At 56.6% G+C, this 18,672-nt stretch overlaps 1 protein-coding gene across 15 annotated transcripts in view; it reads left to right on the plus strand.

Moving 5' to 3' along the window:
- Positions 1-18,672, plus strand: part of MEF2D (myocyte enhancer factor 2D) — a 77,520-nt gene that overhangs the window by 16,567 nt on the left and 42,281 nt on the right. For 10 of the 15 annotated variants that reach the window (XM_068175065.1, XM_068175073.1, XM_068175078.1 and 7 more), the window contains exon 2: positions 8,533-8,601. The exons of 2 other annotated variants lie outside the window; for them this stretch is intronic. The gene's annotated coding sequence lies outside the window, so the exon portion shown is untranslated. Of the gene's footprint in view, positions 1-7,918; positions 7,939-8,532; positions 8,602-11,487; positions 11,509-11,862; positions 11,987-18,672 lie in introns of those variants that run through there. 3 more of the 15 variants (XM_068175067.1, XM_068175071.1, XM_068175070.1) reach the window with 3 other exon arrangements.

The following is an 18,672-nucleotide window of genomic DNA, read 5'->3' on the forward strand; positions in this document are numbered from 1 at the left end:
TCATGAGATTAAAAAGCAAAACACTTTCCATTTGTTGGAATTGGCTTCTGGGCCAATGAGCCCCTTCCCTTCCCTTCCCTTCCCTTCCCTTCCCTTCCCTTCCCTTCCCTTCCCTTCCCTTCCCTTCCCTTCCCTTCCCTTCCCTTCCCTTCCCTTCCCTTCCCTTCCCTTCCCTTCCCTTCCCTTCCCTTCCCTTCCCTTCCCTTCCCTTCCCTTCCCTTCCCTTCCCTTCCCTTCCCTTCCCTTCCCTTCCCTTCCCTTCCCTTCCCTTCCCTTCCCTTCCCTTCCCTTCCCTTCCCTTCCCTTCCCTTCCCTTCCCTTCCCTTCCCTTCCCTTCCCTTCCCTTCCCTTCCCTTCCCTTCCCTTCCCTTCCCTTCCCTTCCCTTCCCTTCCCTTCCCTTCCCTTCCCTTCCCTTCCCTTCCCTTCCCTTCCCTTCCCTTCCCTTCCCTTCCCTTCCCTTCCCTTCCCTTCCCTTCCCTCTGAATTTTCCTTTAGTGACTGAAGGGTTTTCAGGGGAAGAAGCACCGAGGATACAGAGGTCCATGGGCTTCTGCTGAGTCTCCTTTGACAGCACCACGAGTTTTTCTGTTGATTCCAAGACTTGATAACCCCCCCTTTCTTTTTTTATTTTTTTTTAATTTTTTATTTTGCATTTGCTGTTGCCACTGTGTTCAAACTGGGAGCAGCATTTGGGATTTGGAAGTTTCCAAGGATCGCTGCCGTGGTTCTGTTAGAGGGAGGTGATGCTAGTACTGGCCACGGAGGTTTTGTTGCCCCACGGGGGACTGTGTTGTTTGGGGAGCACAGGACAGTCTCCTATGGATCCATGCTCTTTGGTTGGCTGATTGACCAAATTACGCAGAAATCTTATTTTTTCTCTGTAGGTGCCTGTGAACCCCCTTCTGCTCCCCCCTCCCCTTGCAATGGTGTACGTGGGGGGTGGTGTAGGAGTTGCTGACGATGGCACCGAATGTGTGCTTCTCTGCACCTCGCTGGGGAGAAATATTTTAATCTTTTTTTTTGTTGTTTTTGGTTTTTTTTTTTTTAATAGTGGATCTGAAGTTTGGGGAGTAGGCACCTTCCCCACAGAGATTTGCCAAGGATGTAAAGAGAGCTGGGGCTTGAACTGGGAGATTTGGGTAACCCCAAGGATGATTTTGCCTCTGGCTCAGGGTTTTTCCCTGCTGGGTGGCAAAGCCTTGCTCCATCAGGATGTGACACCTGCTTTTCTGGATGCAACCCTGCCTTTGCAGCCACTGAAGAGCCGTGCTCAGCCACGGCACTCCGAGTGTGTGTGAGGGGTCAGGGTTTGCACACTGGCTGTGGGGTGAACACCCTTTTTGCCTCCCAAGGCCGAGCAGCCCTGGCTCTGGCTCAGATCGTGTCTGTGCCAGGTGATTTTCCAGCTGCTTGCGGGGGTTTCTCTGGTGGTGCTGCTGTCCGTGGCTGGCACTGCTGGGCTGGGTGCTGGACAGGGGCAGGAGGGGCTGCTGGAGGTGCTGGAGGCCATGGCTGGCTCCACTCTGGACACAGCAGAGGGGCTGTAGCACAACCCAGAATGAAGTGTGAGCCTCCCAGTGCTGGTGTTTGACAGCAGCCCCTCTGCTCCCCACAAGGAGCTCTCTTTAGTGGTTTGCAAGTTGCCCTTACAAACAGGTTTAAAAAAAGCTCTCAGCTTCCAGCAAGGGCTGCAGGGCTGGGCCAGGATGGGGACAGCAGCAAGGGGCAGGTGGAGGTTTGCCTGGTCCCTCTACCTCACATGTGCCCACCTCCTCCTCCTGCCTTTGCAGTGGTGTTGGAAGGGATTTTGGGGGGATCAAAGCCCTCTGCCAGCCCAGCATGTCACCCAGTTGCAGCTGAGAGGTGTCTTAGGACCTGCTCCCACCTGTCAGAGCGGGGAGGTGGATGGGGGGGAAGTTTTGGACACGGGTGATCATGTTTGTTTGGTTCCCATGGGGAGGGGCCAGGCCAAGTGACCGATGGTGCCCCGAGCCGCCTGCCGAGGCTGTGGCAATGAAGAAGGTCCCCATGGTTGGTGGCTCCTGACTCAGGTGATGACAGAGCAAGGCCGTGAGGGGCCTGGGCTTTGCTCTTAGTGATGGCATTGTCCCCCCCACCTGGCTCGGCACACACTGCTCGGCCACACCTCACCCCGTGGCCCTGGAGTTTGGACCTGGCAGAGCCAGAGCTGAGGCTGGGGCTGAGCTGGCCTCGACACCAGCGAGGGTGGAGACACCCAGGCTCTGGGAGGGAGAGGTGCTGTGTCTGCCTGGGGTAGCTCCCATGGGGTCCTTGGAGACCTGCCCACTGCAGGATCCTTCCCAAAGCAGGAGGTGAGAGGAGCTGGTGCCCGCTTGCCCGGGCTCCGTGTGCTTTGCCCGTGCTGGGCATGCACACAGCAGCTCCTGGTGCCTCCCGTGAGCCGCTCACGTGGATCCACAGCAGGGCTGCAAACCTGTGAGCCCTGCCTGTGACGAGGCCATTGCTGCTGGCCAGGTGCATGTACAGGTGTGCTGGGATGAGATTGTGGGTGGGGTCCCTTCCAACATCACCCACCTGCTCCTTGTGCCAAGAGCTGTGCCTCCCAGACCTGCTGCCCTCTGGGGACAGTGGCTCTCGATGTCTGTGTTGAGGAACCACACTCTGTGTTGATTTTCCTCCAGTTCTGATCGTGTAACCCAGGGGTGGCTGCGTTAGTCAGTGGCCACAGGGTGTCCAGGATGAATTGCTGGTGGATGTCAGCATGCGTGCAGGTGGGATTTCCACTCCCCCGTGCCTCGTGTGGGGTTTGTGTGGGTGAGAGGTTTGGATGGCTGGATGCATGGATGGCTGCAGAGCAGTGGCAGAGGATCCACCCCACCATGTGACAGAGGGAGAGTATGGCCTGAGAGGTGGGAATTGGATCTGTGGCCTCTGGGGAGAGGCAGCATCAGACAGGAGAGGTTGTTGGGGCATCAGGAAGGTTTGTGGGGAGTCTGGAGGGCAAAACAGTTCATGGTGCTATCTCTGCTTTGCCTCTGCCTTGGAAATGCCAGCAGGAGCTGGAACTGCAGATCTGGAGCAGCTCTCACTGCTGCTGTGAGATCTCCTGCACCCCTGGAGCAGCACTTTCACATGGGGCTCCAGAGAGTAGGGGAGTGTGAGCAGGGTGAGGGTACCCACAGCCCCTCGTGGCACCTCTAGGATGGGTTTGGGTTCCACATGCACTGTCCCAGGTTGCCATGAAGTTGGATAAAATCAATTCAGGAAAGTGAGGAGTGGCTGCTCCAGTTGGATATGGCAGTGGCCCGTTGTACCCGAACCTGGGCGTGGACCCAGACCTGATACCCAGCACAGAGCCACTTGCTGTCCCCATCAAGGAAGGTGCCAGCACTCTTGGCCCCCAGGGGTGGTGCCAGCAGGTGGCAATGTGGCCTGAAGTATTGTCGCTGTCACCGGGGTGAGGGCCAGCGCTGGGTGCTTGGGGTACGGGGCACCCACATCTTGGTATCCCTGTGCTCTCACAGGAGCCCCCATGATGTTCTTGGGGGTTCTGGGGCTCAGTTTTGGAGTCTTCCTTGTGCTGCTATGTCAGCAGGTTGGGACAAGGAGATGAATGGCTTGCTCAGGGGGAGGAAATTGGGGTTTGGGGGATGCTTGTGTGTCCAGCTCTGTGGTTCACATCCCTTCTCTGTGCCTCAGTTTCCCTGCATTAGGAGGTGCTGCTGGTGCTGGGACTACTCCATGCAGGCAGTCATGCTCCTGCTGACCAGCACTTGCCCAATGGACTGGGATTGCACTGTCCTTCAGCAGTGTCAACCCCTGGACAGGCTCGTGGAGTGGGGACATGCCAGCTGGAGCCTGCCCAGGTGTGGGTACCTGCATTTCTGCTCCCACCAGATGTGCCGAGCACGAGGAGCTGGGTGCAACAGCTGTGCAGAGAGGGCAGGAGCAAGATGGGCGCTGTGAGCCAGAGGAAACCCCTGTCTGCCTCTGCTCTTACGCTTCCCCTGGTCCCCCGGCAGCCTTTGGTCACTGGTGTGGTGGTGCGTGGCTTTGCTCCGAAAGCCGTGCCGGTCCCCAGACCTCCCGCGCCTCCGGCCGCCCCCACGTCCATACAGCTGGAGGTTTCAGTTCTGCATCTCTGCTGCCCAAGGGGAACTCAGCCAGCGAGAGTGAAACTCGGTGGCTCCAACGGTTGCACTTGTGCCACCCCCCCCAACGCCCCCTCATGTCCCCTAGGTCCTTGCAGGGCCGGCAGCCGCTGTTGCAACACTTGCAGCGACAGCTGTGCCACTCGGCTGCTCTGACCTTCCCCGGAGAGTGGCTTCCAGCTCCCCTGCCCAAATCCAGGGGCTGGGTTTGGTGCCATGCTGGGACCCTTGTGAGGCAGCGCCTCTGCAGGGTGACCTGGTGGAGCAGGGTTGTGAGCCCCGACAATTCCTACCCTGCCTTGATCTGGGGTGCCTTCACGCCGTCCTTCGGTGGGGTTTGGAGGAGCTCCGGTGGAGGTGGTCACGCTCTGCATGTTGCCCCAGCACAGCTGGATTGTGCCATTGTTCTTGGTCACTGCTCACCTCTGCACTGGGCAGCCGAGCCTCCCGTGCCACTGGAGGTGGATTTCCTCCCCCTGTCCCCCTTTCCACAGCCCCTGGTGCTGTGCTGCTGGGACTCTGGCACCACTGGATGGTTGGGAGCTGGGGCTCCTCGCTGTGTTTAACTGCCAGCCCATCCTGCCTGATGCTCCAGCTTGGAGTGAGATCTCTCCCAGTTCTTCCCACCTCTTGGTGTCAAGCCAGAGGAAACCCAACTGGAAAAGGCTCAACAGGTCTAATTAAACTTTGGGGATATTCCCAGTGGCTGGTGCAAACTGAAAGCTGGGCCATGGCTGAGATGCTTTAGTTTTGTGGACTGGGGAAATGGAAATAAATTGAGAAAAACCTTTTTTTTCCCTTTTTCTGTTTTTCTTTATCTTTCTTTAAAATTTTGTCTGCTCCTTGCTGTTTTGGGACTCCCTGAGACTGACATGGCACAGCTCTGGGAAATGGGGTCTAGGGTCTCCCTAGTTTGGGGTGGGAGTCCACGAGCACCTGGCAGAGGAGCGGCGGGCTGGTTTGGGAGCCCGAGGTGGGGAAGTTCGGGTTTGGCATCCAAATGTTTGCAGCCCCGAGCCCGTTGCTAGAGGAAACATGAAAAAAGAGGAAGGAGAGATTGCGGTCACGGCTCTTCCCCTCCGCAATCTGCGCCTCCCTCTTGGCCCCTCCAGCCCCAAAGCTGGGTATTCTGCCCATCCATCTCCCCTTGGATTTCCAGCTGTGTGCTTGGAAGATTATTTATTTCGGGGTATTATATGTATATACGATGTAGGCAGGGGTTGTATGTATTTGGGGTTTATATACATGGGAATAAATATGTATTTGGGGGTTTATCTGTACATGTGGGAATATATATATATATATATATATTTGGTGGGGTATATATATGGGAATATGTGTATTTTGAGAGGGTTATGTGTATGGGAATATATATATATTTTGGGGAGTTATATATGTGGGAATATATAAGTGTTTGAGGGTGTAAACAAAGACTGGCTGTGGCACAGGGGCTGCTGAGCATCAGCTGAGCAGATATCCAGGGAAGTCACCAAAAGCCATTCCTGCACATCCTCCCGGATCCTTACGGGCAGGTTGGAGCAGCTCCCTGCTGCCTTTTCATGGCAGGTTGTGCCAGCCTAACTGCATCAGTTAAAAATGGGGATCCCAGGAGGTTCCCCTAGTTCTCCTGCCCTCAGGAATTTTGGTGTGTTACTTGGTGAAGCCAAAGCTTTGGTTTTCAAATAGGAAGAGTGTTAGCACCTGCTCAGTATTTCTGCCCCAAAGCTGGACATAAAGATTGTCTTGTCTTTACCCCTTTTTCTCTCCTTCTTTTTTCACTCAGAAAGGGGAATTCACTTGCCTTTGCCACCTCCATCCCTCCCCTATGTGTTTTTACCCCTCAGCTTATGAAATAGCATTTTGAAAACACGGTACTTTTCCCCCTCCCTGGGCAGCATTTCTCTGCTTGTAACAAGAAGGCTTGGAAGGTACATGTGTGGTGGGGTGAGAGCTGGGAACTGCCCAGGAGCCCTGGGAGTGGCCAGTGGCCTGACCCAGCCCCAGCCCCTCAGCAGGGCCTGCTCTCACTGTGCAGGTCGAATGGTCACCTTTTGAAATCCTCCAGAGTTTCTGGGAGCAGTGCCAGGATACCCGCTTGGTGGGGCAAAGGACGTGCATGGACAGACAAGGGAGCTGGCAATGCCAGTGAGTGGGGGCTTTGCTCCTTTGTACCAGCTCAAAATGTTGCAAAATGGGGACTTGGGGGTTCACTGGGGTTTGCTGGTGCTGGAAGTACCACCAGGTCCAAAGGGCAGCAGCTTCTGCAGCTTGGGCGGGGCGTGAAGCAGCCCTGGAGCTGTCGGGCTGGAGAGCGTCGGGGTCTCAGGACTGTCACCCCACGTGTGCTGTTCATCCCTGTCTCAGGTGACACTGGGCTGCAACCCTGTGATGTCAGAACTGCCTGCAGGCTGAACACCCCAAAACCAATCCTGCTCCCCCTGGAGTTCCCCACCTTGGCCCTACAAGGGGCAGCTCGTCTGCCAGATTGGGTTGGCAAAGGCACTGCTGTTAGTTGTCACCATCTGGGGATTGTGGCCTGGCCAAGGGCTGTGTGGGGTCAGCTGTTGTCCAGAAGTCATCGTCCTGGTGGTCTGCTGGGCTGTGGGAGCCAGGGATGTGGCTGCTGCCGACCACCGGCCACGGGCAGTTCTGTCAGTGCAGGAGTCTGTGAGTGGTGACTGTGTGGCTGTCCCGGCTGTCCCGTGGCACCATGGGCATCCTGGACATCCCTGGTGTGTCTAGCGGCACCTCCCACTGAGAGGAAACAACTCTGTACAGACATCTGAGGACTTGCCTGGCCACATGTCCCCCATTGCATCCGGGTGGGCTGTAGAGCTGACCCCAAGCCCCCCCAAAGCAAAGCCAGCCTGGGCACAGACCTCGGCCACATCCTCCACTCAGCCTAGCCTGTGGTCCCCGGTCCTCACGTGGCTCTACCACCAGCCCTGCAAGGCACGGCAGGGCTGAGACCAGTGAGAGCTGCTCGGACACCGAGGGGAGGCTCAGGAACCCTCTGAGAGACCCTTGGCCACTTCCCTCGTCCTGGCTGGGAGCATGGCACTTGCAAGGTGGTGCTTCTTCTGTGGCTGTCCCTGTCCCCAGATGGTCAGTCAGTCTGCAGGACACTGTTTTATTCAGGGAAATAAAGGAGTGGTCCTGGGGGGGGTTGGTCTGGGTTTAATTGGGTGCGAGAGTGGCAGTAGCTGGAGCCCCCCATCCTTGTCCCCACCGCTCCCACGTTGTGGAAGAGAGACTCGTCTGTCTGTCCTGGTGAGGGGATCCCTGTGGCTGCTCCATTTGCAGGACTCCAGCCCAAGTGCTGTGAGGTTTGAGGCTGGAAAGCCGCTTGCACCTCGGCTGTTTAGGGGTGTCCCCTCCTCTTGGCTCCCGCGGAGCGAGAGGAAGGTGCAGCCCCGGACGGAGCCACGCGCTCCTCGCTCCAGCTTTGTTCAGGGTGAATTTTGTAATGTCAGGAAATGAGCTGGCTGTGGGAGGGGAGGCAGCCGGGGGAGGAAGGCTGGTTTTGTGGTTGGAGCGGAGGATGAGGACGCCGGAAAGCTGAGCACAATTCCTCGCTCTGTTGCAGGTGCTGGGGGTGAGGCTGCAGCTTGGGAGCTGGTGGGTGCTGGCCTCTGTGCCTCAGTTTCCCTTTTGTTCAGCACCGTTCCCCTCACAGGGAACGTTCCCCGTGAGGGAACTGCCTCACAGGAGTGTGCTGTGGCGATGGGCTCTGCACAAGTGCCGGATGGTTGTGACCACCAGTAGATGACTGGTGCCCCATGGGTCTCCTCCCATCTCCCAGTGGTGAGTGGGATGAGTTTAGGAGCTGTGTTTCCTTCTGGGCCATGGCAGATTCTCCTCGGGCCAAGCACACATGCTGCATGCATTCCCTGGGACAGTGTCTGAGCAAGCGGGTCAGTGCTTTTTCTTGTGGGATGTGCATGAGAATCTTCCCAGAAAACACAAAATTCACCTAAACTTCGAGCAACTCTCTGCTGGCCACGCTGTCGGCTTGGGCCACATCCCTCGTTAATGTTAACTTTTGGTTTATGATTTGTTTCATTCCTGAACTCTTCTTAATTTCTTTCCCTCCGGTCTCACCGAGATGCTTTGCACATTGCATAGTCCCAGGGCTCCTGGTTCCCTGGATCCCTGCAGGTGCCTGGCCAGGTCTCACCCAGCCTGCATGGCCCTTGCAGCACTGCTAAGGATCAGGGCAGTGCAGGAGGGGACCCTGCAGCCCCTGTCCCATCAGCCAGGTGTGCAGGGGATACTGGGCTCCCCTCGCTCTTCTCCCCATCTGGCTGCGCTTGGATGGGACATGTGGGGAGTCCTGTCCTTGCCTCTGTCCCCGCCTCTGTCCCCTCAGACTGACAACTGCTTGCTTTGTCTTTGCAGTTGGGTTGAGGAGCGGTGGCTGCAGCTCATCCCTGGCAGGAGCAGAAGATGCAGGAGGCTGCGTAGCAGGTATGGGGGAAATCCCAAACTCTGGGTTCCCTTTGGGTTTGCTTGGCCGTGTGTGTCTCCCCTGCTGCAGGCTGGCAGCAAGCAGAGGGTCCCACAGAGGATGCAGCTGCATGCAGCTCAAGGATCTCAGGCTCCCACAGTGGTGCTGACCAGACCCTGCAGCCCTGCTCCAGTGAGGTCTGGTGCAGGAAGGGCACAGGGAACACCCTGCTGCACTGTGCACCCCTCGCCTGCTCTGCACACGGGGGTCCTGGTGTGTGGGGTGGGGCAGCAGAGCCCCCAGAGCAGGGCAGGGAGGTGGTGCCCAGCAGTGGGTGCCGCTGCTGTTCTCCAGTGCCCATCTTCCCCTTCACTTCCCCATCTGGCAGAGCTCTGATGGCTCCCAGCCGTAGCCACAGCACTGATTTGGGGCTCTTTGGGTGTTTTGCAACACAGCCCTGTGTATCAGTGCAAAGGAGGGTTTTCCTGCCCTGTTTTGTCCCGATGTGGGCAAGACTTGTGGCCAAACCTGCTGTTATTTTGTCCCTTGCATTCCTCTGAAATAAGTTGCTGCTGGGAAAGGGCCTCATGTCCAGGTTTTCTACCTTTTCAACCTTCTTGGCCTGTTTATTGCTCTTCCAGTAAATGTTTGTGTCTCCTGTGTCTGCAGTGAGGTTGTGGTACAGACACCACTGTGGGCTGGTTTATGAGGGCTCTATGGTTTCATGAAATGCATCTTCTGTACCTGAGAGTGAAATCAATAAAAGGAAAGATTTTTAAAAATAATATGCCCCTAGCTCCTGAACGGAGGGGGCTCTGTCACAACTGCTTAGTGAGCAGTTTTATGGGGTTGTGATGACTTTTAGTGCTGGAGAGGGGGCAGGTAATTTATTTGGAGGCCTGGTGATGGGAGATGGGGGCAGCATCACTGTGTCCTCTGCAAGGTCAACACCGAGAGCTTCATCTGCTGATAGAAATCGAGAGCAACTCCCCAGGCTGGGTCAGGGGGAGTGTGGCAGAAGGGCCCTGCTGTGTCTCAGTGGTGCTTGGTGTGTGCCAGCGATGGGCCATGGTGTGCCCAGGGGCCAGCAGGGTTTGAGGGCTTGGCCGGGTCTGTCCCGCTGTGGCTGAGCTGAGTGCTCCAGGAGAGTTTTGGGGGGCTGGTGTGGCACCAGCTCTGATCCACTCCTCTGGGCACAAACGAGTACTAGCTATGGGGCACGTGTTTCGGTGTGGCCAGTGATTACTTGGGAGTGTTGGGGCGGTGGGTCTGTCTGCTGTGGGGTGTGCCTGGAGGGCAGGACCCTCCCTGGCTCCCAAACACCGCGGTCCCGATGGACCGTGCACATTCCGCGCCGCAGCCTGGATGCTGCTGGGCGGTGGCAGGATCTCTCGGTCACTGCGTTCTCCCCCACATCACTGCTTGCTGCTGGAGACGCGGTGCCCAACTCCGCCAGCTCCGTCCTGACCGGTGACAACAGCTCCTTGTTTTCTAGTTTCACACAAATTCTTGCGTTTTGGGTTGGCGGTGTCCTCCCGCAAAGCCCTCGTGCTACCACTGGTTCCAGCAGAGAGTTTGAGCGAGGAGGAGCAGTTTAGTGATTTCTGCACAACTGCTTGCTCCAAGGAGCAGCTCAGCAAGTGGTGCGCTCGGGGAGGAGGATTTGGAAAAGCATCTCTGGGGACTGCTTTAAGACTTGTCCCCTTCGCTGTGCGAGTGGCAGGAGCTGAGCAATTAGAGGAGCAATATCGACCCAGCCTAGGAAGCGTGTGACGGCCGGCACCGGGCGATTTAATCCCAGTGAAGCCACGTCCTCGCGTCCTGGACGTGCAGCATCGCTGCCTGCGATCAATAGGCATTTTGTCTGAGGCCAACCCCATCTGAGGCGAACCAGGCAAACCTTCTTCTGTGACAGAAGACTCTTCTAGGGCCTGTGACCTTAACTGAATCGACTCTTTCGTGTCCTGAAGACGGTCGCATCGTCTTGCAGCCACGCTCGGTAAATCACGTGTCCATCCCTGCATGCAGGGATGTGCCACCCTGCTCCTCTCCCAGTGAGATTTTGCATCCTGAGGCTGCTTTCCAGCTGCTTGGGAAGAGCCCTTGGGTCACCAGGTCTGTTCCTCTGCTGAGGCCTTGCCTGTCTTCTCTTGAAGGTTCATTGGCAGGTGGAGTTTGCAACTTCCAGGCTCCCACTGTCCTTGAGGTGTGAGTGTGCCACCTCACCTGGCACCTGGCTCTTTGCGTCTGGCAAGATCCTCCCAATCTCCAGGGAGACCTTGTAAAATCCAGCCAGCGGGCGCGCAGAAACCAAACCTCCACTCTTGACCCTTTTGGATACGGAATACTGAATTTGGTAAAGCAGTGGGTTCCTGCTGTGTTTGCTGCAGCTGAAATGTGGCTGAGCTGTTGGAGGTCACCTTTCCAGTCCCCGTGGAGCCGGGTGGCCTTCTCTGGTCATGGCACTGCCCTGCGCTTTGGGTTCTGAGCTCATCCGCTATTTTGCCACTGGCGGCGGGGGGTGGGGGGGAACCGCGTCTTCAAAGCCCTTTTCCCTTGGGGAAAAGCCAGCTCGGTCAGAAACGTCCGCGCAGAAATGTCATCTGACCCAGCAGCTGGCTCACGCCTCCCCGGGGGTCCTGCGGCGTCCGCTCCCCACGGGCCGGCCCCGGCTTTGGGCTGCCGAAGGAAGCGAGCCCGGCCGCTGCTTTTGGCAGGCTCCGGCCGCTCCCTTCCCCCCGCAGGCTTCACCACCCCCTCCTGCCTCCTCCGCATCTGCCTCTGCCCTTCAGCCGGGGTGCCGGGGCTCGGGGCCGGCCGGTGGCCTGGGCGGCGGCGGCGCTCGGGGATGGCGGCTCCGTCCTGCGCTTCCTCCCGGCCGCCAGCGCGCAGCAGCCGTGGAGAAGGACGCAGCCACCCCGGCTCCTGTAAGTACCTCTCACTCTTTCCACTGGAGAGTTAAAATTAGCAACTTCTTTTTTTAAGGCAGGCGTCGCTTTAAACCTCGCCAGCCCAACTGGGTTTCCTTTTATTACCCCCCCCCCCCCCCTCCCCCGGCTCCTTTTCTCTTGATTTTTTTTTTTTTGGTAATTATTGTGTTGTTATTGTTCAACGTGTGCATGCACTTTTCTCCCTTTTTATTTCTTTATTTCTTTTTTATTTCCCCCCCCCCCTTCTTTTCGTTCTTTCCTATTTTAAACACGGGTGACGCTGCAGTGTCGGTGCGGAGTTTGGAGCCAAATAAACAGCTCGGCACTCCCCCACCCCGATCGCCTTACAGAGCCCGGGGCCGGAGCCCAGTGCCGAATTTAGACCCTTATCTATTGTCAGCCTCCACGCTCGGCGCTGCTCTGCCAGGGGGGGTTGCCCCGGACCCCCTTGTTGCTCCTGACACAGATCCTCGCTGTGAGTTGTTGCTTTTCCCTCTCCTTTGTGTTCGTGGTGAAGCACAGAAGTGCCCTTAAGTCAGGACCCGTTGCTTTTTTTCTTTTTTTTTTTTTTCTTTTTCTTGTTTTTTTTTTTCCCTAGGGCTGGGTCAGGAAGGAGGGGGGGGGGGTTCTGAATGATGTGGGGCTCCCATGCTGGAGAGGCAGGGAAACTGAGGCACACAGTGGGGCACGGCTCCCTGTTGGGGAGTGGGTGAGCTGGGATTTCCTCTTTTAGGAATCAAAACAAACATAGACCAGGAAGGAAGAGGCAGCAGGAACGGGCTCAGATGCAGGATCAGTGCGTGTCCGGGCGATAAATCCCTTTGGGAAGCTCGTGCCCACGGTGCCCTGTGGCAGGGTTGATTCGGGGGGCCTGAGGTGCGGGTGGAGGGTGCCACTGCCGGCCCGGTGCCACTGCCGGCCCGGTGCCGCGGCCGGAGCTCCGCTGCGCCAGGACGGGATGGGGCCAGCAGCTGGAAGTGGACGTCCCAGGCCGGATCTGCGAAAGCAAACAGGAAGGCGAATGGGGAGCAGCCGCTGTGTTTACTCAGAGGTTATTTATTGTGGCTCCTCAGAGGTTGCTACTGGGGACTTTTAACACCTTCCTGCTTGGTGCTGGATCCTTTTGGCCTGGGTTGGATGCCCGGCAGGAGCTTGCGGCCACATCGGAGGTGAGCCAGGTACCAGGCACTGGGTGTCAGGCCATGTGTCACACTGGGGCTCTCTGTCCAGTTCCTTCTCCTCCCTTGACTGTTTCCTAAATGTTTGTTTTGCTCTAGAGCCCAGCCTGGCCGGGGGGGATGTGGTGGGCATGTATATGGTGGGGCTGGGACCAGTGCTGAGCTTGGCACGTCCTAGAAAAAATCTTGTTCCATTTGATTTTTTCAGGGGTTTTATGCTGTTGCTGGTTTGGGGTAACAGTTAATAATGCTGATAATCTTTCATGTCTGTGAAAATGAAGGTGCAGAGCCTGTAGGAAGGGGACCTTTCAGAAGTGATTTTAGTGTTTCCCTCCCAAGAGGGAGGGAGGGAGGGAGAAATGTTTCCCTTCCCAGGCATGTGCTGCTCCAGCTCTGATGCTCACGGATCGGGCTGGAGGATAAACTTTGAGTGTGCTTTGGGTTAAACCCTGTCCTTTATGCATTGCTGAGGGGGGGTGAGGTGGGTTCTCCCCTGTGCTTGGCTTGGAGGGACGTGTCACATGGTGGTCTCCTTTGTTGTGGGAACACTACAGGGTCCCAAGGTTTCTGCTTTTGGAACTGAGTGGCTGCCCTCAGTACAGCCCTAGGCAACAACAGCTGCAGAGCCCTTTCCTTCTCCTCCTTTTGGGCAAACAATCCATTTGGGCAACTCTTCATTGGTCCGTTTTTACATCCGCACTCTTCAGCAAAAATCGTGATCGAAATATTTTCATTTCTTTCTACAAACTCATGCCTTACTTTTTTTCTCATCCCACCTTTGCATGGGGAGTATTAACAAAAAACTGGTATTTGATTTCTTTCCCCAATATTTTCCCTTTTCCAAGAGGAATTGTGACTGGTGTTTATCCGTGACATTCCTGAACTCACAATGGCTCTTACCTGCCCTCGGGGTCCATCTCCTCTGTGCTGCAGGAGCATCCCAGTGGCTTTTCTGCCATCCCTCTGGTAATGTGGCTGGGAGCCATGACAAGCCCTTGGCCTGGGCTATGGCCCTGTGCCAGTGATTCTCCAGCACGGGAATTTGGAGTGTGCCAGAGCCAGGATGTGATAGTGCTTCTGGAAAGTGCCAAATGTTGGCATTTCCCATTGCTCTCCTGAGCGTCACCTCCATGCTTTGCTGGGATGTCCTTGTGGGCAACATCCTCATCCCCAGGGCTGGCCAAAATCATCGTCCCTCTGGCATGTGGCTTTAGGTGCAGCCACAGAGAAGGGCTCAGCTGGTTGGGGACCTTCCCCCACCACCTAAATCCCCCTTGCTGAAACACAGAGTTTGGCCTGAAAAAATCCCCTTTGAAGACAGGATGCTGTTCCTGGAGGATGTGTGCCGGGATGGGCTCTGGACGAATCTGTCTCAGAGGGAGCCATCATCCAGGTCTGTCAGGGGCTGCCACGGGGTCAGCAGGCGTCATGGCCTCACTGCAGTGGCCCAGGCGGTGCCGGGGAGCAGGAGGACAGGATTTGTGTGCCTGGGACAAGGAATGTGTGTCCTGTGAGTGAGCAGCAACAGCTGAGAACCAGCTGTCCTGGTGGATTTGAGCTGTCTGATGAGCTGGGGCCGGATTCTCACCCCTCTGGCTCATTGGCATGTGGCTCAGGATGCATGTGGGTACAAGCTGTGGCTGAGCTGGGGAGCGGGGTCAGGTCCCAGACGATGGCAAAGCCTTTGTGGCACAGGGGGGCGTCCCCTGGTCCCAGCAGCCCTGAGTCATGCTGGGGATGAGGGACTTGGAGCTGGTTTGTGTCTCTCTGCCAGCCTGGCTTTGGCTGCAGCAGCTCTGGGCAGCCTGGGATGCTCCAGTGGTGCCCTGCTTGGGCTCTGGATAGCGGAGTGCTGGTGGTGGCTGATGTTATTGATGTGCTGGGTTGCAGACACTGTGTTTTCAAGGCAGCACAGGGGAAGAGGAAGTTAAACCCGTCTTTGCCATGTGGCATCTTGTCCCAGTTCCTCCTGTTTGCTTAGAGTGAGTTGGGTTGGGGTTCAGTGGCAGGCAGACCATGGTCTGTGCCTCCTGGTGGGCTTTGGTGGCTCTTCCTCAACTGTAGATCCTGGGGCCAAGGGGCAGGTTCTCATGCCCAGTGCCTTGATCTCTGCTTTTGGTGCTTTTACAGCCCCAATGTTAGGTTTGCCTTTGTTTCCTTTATTAAATGAAATAATGGTGTCTGGTGGTGAGCTTCCAGCTGTAGTATGGCAGTGTGCTCCGAGCATGAGCCTGTGGCTATGGACCAAAGTGGGTTTTGGGGAATGTGTAAAGATGGGTGGGCTTGTCCACCTCTGAGAAAGGCAGATGGCCAGGATGACAATTTTTGTGGCTTTGTTTCCAGCTGGAAGTGCCACGGGCAGGTTGGAGCTGTGATGGTGGAGTGTGAGCACTGGGATGGAGGCAGGAGCGTGGTCCTGCCTGGTCCTGCTGGTGTTAGCCAGATTTTTTCCATCTGTGTCTCCAAGGGACTCTTCTAGTGAGCTCTGCTATGGCATCACCCTCACAGTAATTAGCACTGCCATATCAGTGACAAATTAAGATCTTTTGCTTCTTGTCCTTTGACTGCTCAAGTGCAGCTGGTGACCACCATCGCCTTCCCAGCAGCGGGGGGCTCCTGACCTCACCAGCTCCTCTGCACCCCAGATGAGTGCTGGACCCTGCAGCTCCTGGGGAGCCTTCTGCTTCCTTCCCAGGAGCTCAAGACTTGTAAATCCTGATGGAGAGTGTGGCACGGGATGATGCAGGAGCAACATCTGCCTCTACATTGCCTGACTTGGACCCAGCAGAAGTGATGGTTGCCTTGGGCATGGATGCAGTCAGCAGTCAGTTTATGCAAATCAAATCCGCAGCCTTGTGACTTTGGGCACCATGGCTGTTACTCACCAGTGCTTGGGGGTGCAAAACCAACAAAGAAATGATTGTGGGAGGTGGGTTTGAAAGATCTTGGTGGCCCTTGGGAAAGGGCTGAGCCTTTGGGAGTGGCTGCTGAGGTCGTGCTCTGGGAGGGAGGATTGTGCTCAGGGGCTGAGTTCTGGGGTGCCACTGGGGATCTCCGGCCTCTAGGCAGCCCTGGCTCCCAGGCTGAGCCCACACTGGGCTTTGGAGGCTGGAGGGTCTGCAAAGCTGCTCTGGGGTGTCCCTTCCTGAGTGGGGATGGGGCACAAAGTTGCTGAACATGTGTCTGGGCTGGGGGTGGAGATGTGCTGGAGATGAGGCTGGGAGAGCTGGGGCTGTTGGGATGGCTCCAGGGAGACCTTAGAGCCCCTTCTAGTGCCTAAAGGGGCTTCAAGAGAGCTGGAGAGCGGCTTTGGACCTGGATGGGGAGGGACAAGGGCCTGGAACGACAGGACAAGGGGGAATGGCTTCCCACTGCCAGCAGGTACGTTTAGATGGGATATTGAGTGGAAATTCTTCCCTGTGAGGGTGCTGAGCCCTGGCACAGGCTGCCCAGAGAAGTTATGGCTGCCCCATCCCTGGAAGTGTCCAAGGCCAGGTTGGATGGAGCAACCTGGGACAGAGGTTGGAATGAGTTTAAAGTTTCCTTCCAATCCAAACCATTCTAGGATTTCATGATTTGTGCCACAGGGCACTTGGGCGAAGAGCAGTAGGATACTACTCTTGAAAGATCTTGGTGGCCCAATACCCCCAATATGAGGAGTACCCAGTATGAGAACATACCCCAGTCCCCATCCCACTGACACAGGAGGGAAGAGCAGAGTTTCCCCTGGGACAGTTTCACTCTCAGCCATGTCCTGTGGGGCTGTTGTGGGTTTTCATTGCTCTCACAGATGGCCTGGAGCAGCACTTGTGTCTGATGGAATTTCCCCTGGGTAAAACCCACCAGGAGAAGAGAGAGTTGTCCCCTCTGCTACTGGAGGAAATCCCGTCCCCTCCATGGAGAGCCCCTAAATTCCCAGCAGGGAGGGCTTTGCCCTGGTGCTGCTGAGCTGTCCCTGGGAGCCCTGTTGGGTCCCAGTGCTGAGATCCTGCCCCCTGTGCTGGAGCTGAAGGCAGTGATTGTCCCCTTGGGCGTGTTGTGTTTTGGGGCACACAAGCCATCAATGTCCTTGGCGAGCACGGTGGCGATGGTGCAGGGCTGCACCTTCAGGATGGGGGTGCCTAGGAGAGTGGAGGCAATGTTGGGGTGCTGCTGTACGGTTCATTGAGAGAGAAAAGCCCTCAGAGTGAAACATTGGCCGTTGGGCACTGAGGCTTCTCCCGGGCTCAGATCCCCCCACCCCAGAGCAGGAGGCAGCTCCGTGGGGAGCAGGACTGGATGGCCCCAAAAACTGCAGCCATATCCACCCCCTTCATGCCTCCCCTTTCCTCCCTGTGGCCTCAGCACCAGCAAAAGTCCCCAGTGTGGGGCTGGTTTGGGGTGGAGAGCTGCTCCTGCTCCCCAGCAGTGCGGGGTCGGCTGTGACAGCCTCCTGATTTGCCGAGTGCAGGATCCGACCCCGAATTCAGCTCCCTCTCCTTCTCGCTCCTTTTTTTAATGAGTCAACCTCTCATCTGTCATATTAAACCTCCTCATTACCAGGTATCTAAATTTTGCTCTGACAATAGTGACAGGGGAAGCTGAGATCTCATTGCCACGGCGCGGGGCTCCGGGGAGCTGGCAGGTGGTTATTTCATGCCCTGCAGGGAGCCGTGGGGGTGGGCAACGGAGCTGGATAATGGGCTCTTGCTTCCCATCATTTAGAAAACCCTACTTAGTGCAGAGGGAAAAATTACCCCCAGTCTCTGACTCTGGAGCTGGTGATAGATAGAGAACATGGGGGAAGGGGAGCAGCTTTGGGGGTCTGGCTGCTCCTCCCTGGGCATGGAGGGTGGATTGGGATGAGAGTGGTTGGGGATGGAGGGTAAATGGGGATGAAGGGTGGGTGGGGATGAAAGGTGGAAGGAGATGAGGGTAGCTGGGGCTGGAGGATGGATGGGGGTGGATGGAGATGGTGCAGGGCTGCCCTGTGCAAGCAGTTGGTACCACTGGGGAAGGGGATGCTGTGTGCACACTGGGGAGCCCCTGGGGCATGCAGGGTTCCCAGCCTGGATATGCACATCTGAGGAAGCTGCTGAGTCACCTGGGAGACCACAAGCAGTTTCAGGGTGGTGGATGACCTCTGCACCAAGGTCACTGCTCGAGGTCATGAGGCTTAATCTGGCAGCTACATCAGCCTTTGGTTGCTGTTCTCAGGGTGCTCTGAAGGTCACTTTAGCAGGGGACTGTCCAAGCCCTCCCATTGAAACCCTGCCTCGTCCCTGCTGGTCCCTCCCTGTAGCATCTCCAGGAGAGAGGACCAGCTGCCTCTCGTGGTGTGAGGGGCTGCAAGTCCCTGCTTGTCCTGGTCCCACAGGCTTTTCCTTCCTGAAACTCTATCCTTACCTTGGGTGAAGGTTCTCTGGTTGGCTTCTGGACAGCACCAAGCAGGGCTGTGGTTTTGCCAGTGGCTGCCTGGAGCTCCTGCCCAGCCTCCTTTCCCTGTGTCCCCTCAGCCTCTGCTGCCTTTGGCCGTGCTGGCAGTGCAGAGAAGGTCACTGGCTGTACCTGCTGTCACCCTGCCTCTGCAGAACACGTCCCCAGTCTGGGATGTGCTGGATGTTCAGTGGTGCCGGATGTGCTGGCATCCCTGGCTGCATGTGGTGTGGGATGAAACTGTGATCTGGGGACCAGGGTTCCTGTTTTGGGTGCTGCCTCCAGTTCTTGTGCTGATGTTGGGACTGTCATCCTTTCTTGAGGGTGTTGTCTGACTCCACACTGGCACACAAAATGCGGGGGAAGAGAAGATTAACCCCAGTTTAATAATTTCCCCTAAATTCTTTCTTTCACCCACCCTTGCTAAGCAAACACCAGTTCTCCAGCGTTGTGTCAGGGCTGTGCTTTCCCTCAGCCTCTGCCGGGCTTGGCACGATGAGAGGTTTTGTTACAGCTCAGCAGAGCTGGTTGCACGGTTGGCATCTGCTTTTCTTCAGAGTGCCTGAAT

Source organism: Anomalospiza imberbis, chromosome 29 (assembly GCF_031753505.1).
Source record: "Anomalospiza imberbis isolate Cuckoo-Finch-1a 21T00152 chromosome 29, ASM3175350v1, whole genome shotgun sequence".
In the NCBI taxonomy this organism is placed as follows: domain Eukaryota; kingdom Metazoa; phylum Chordata; class Aves; order Passeriformes; family Viduidae; genus Anomalospiza; species Anomalospiza imberbis.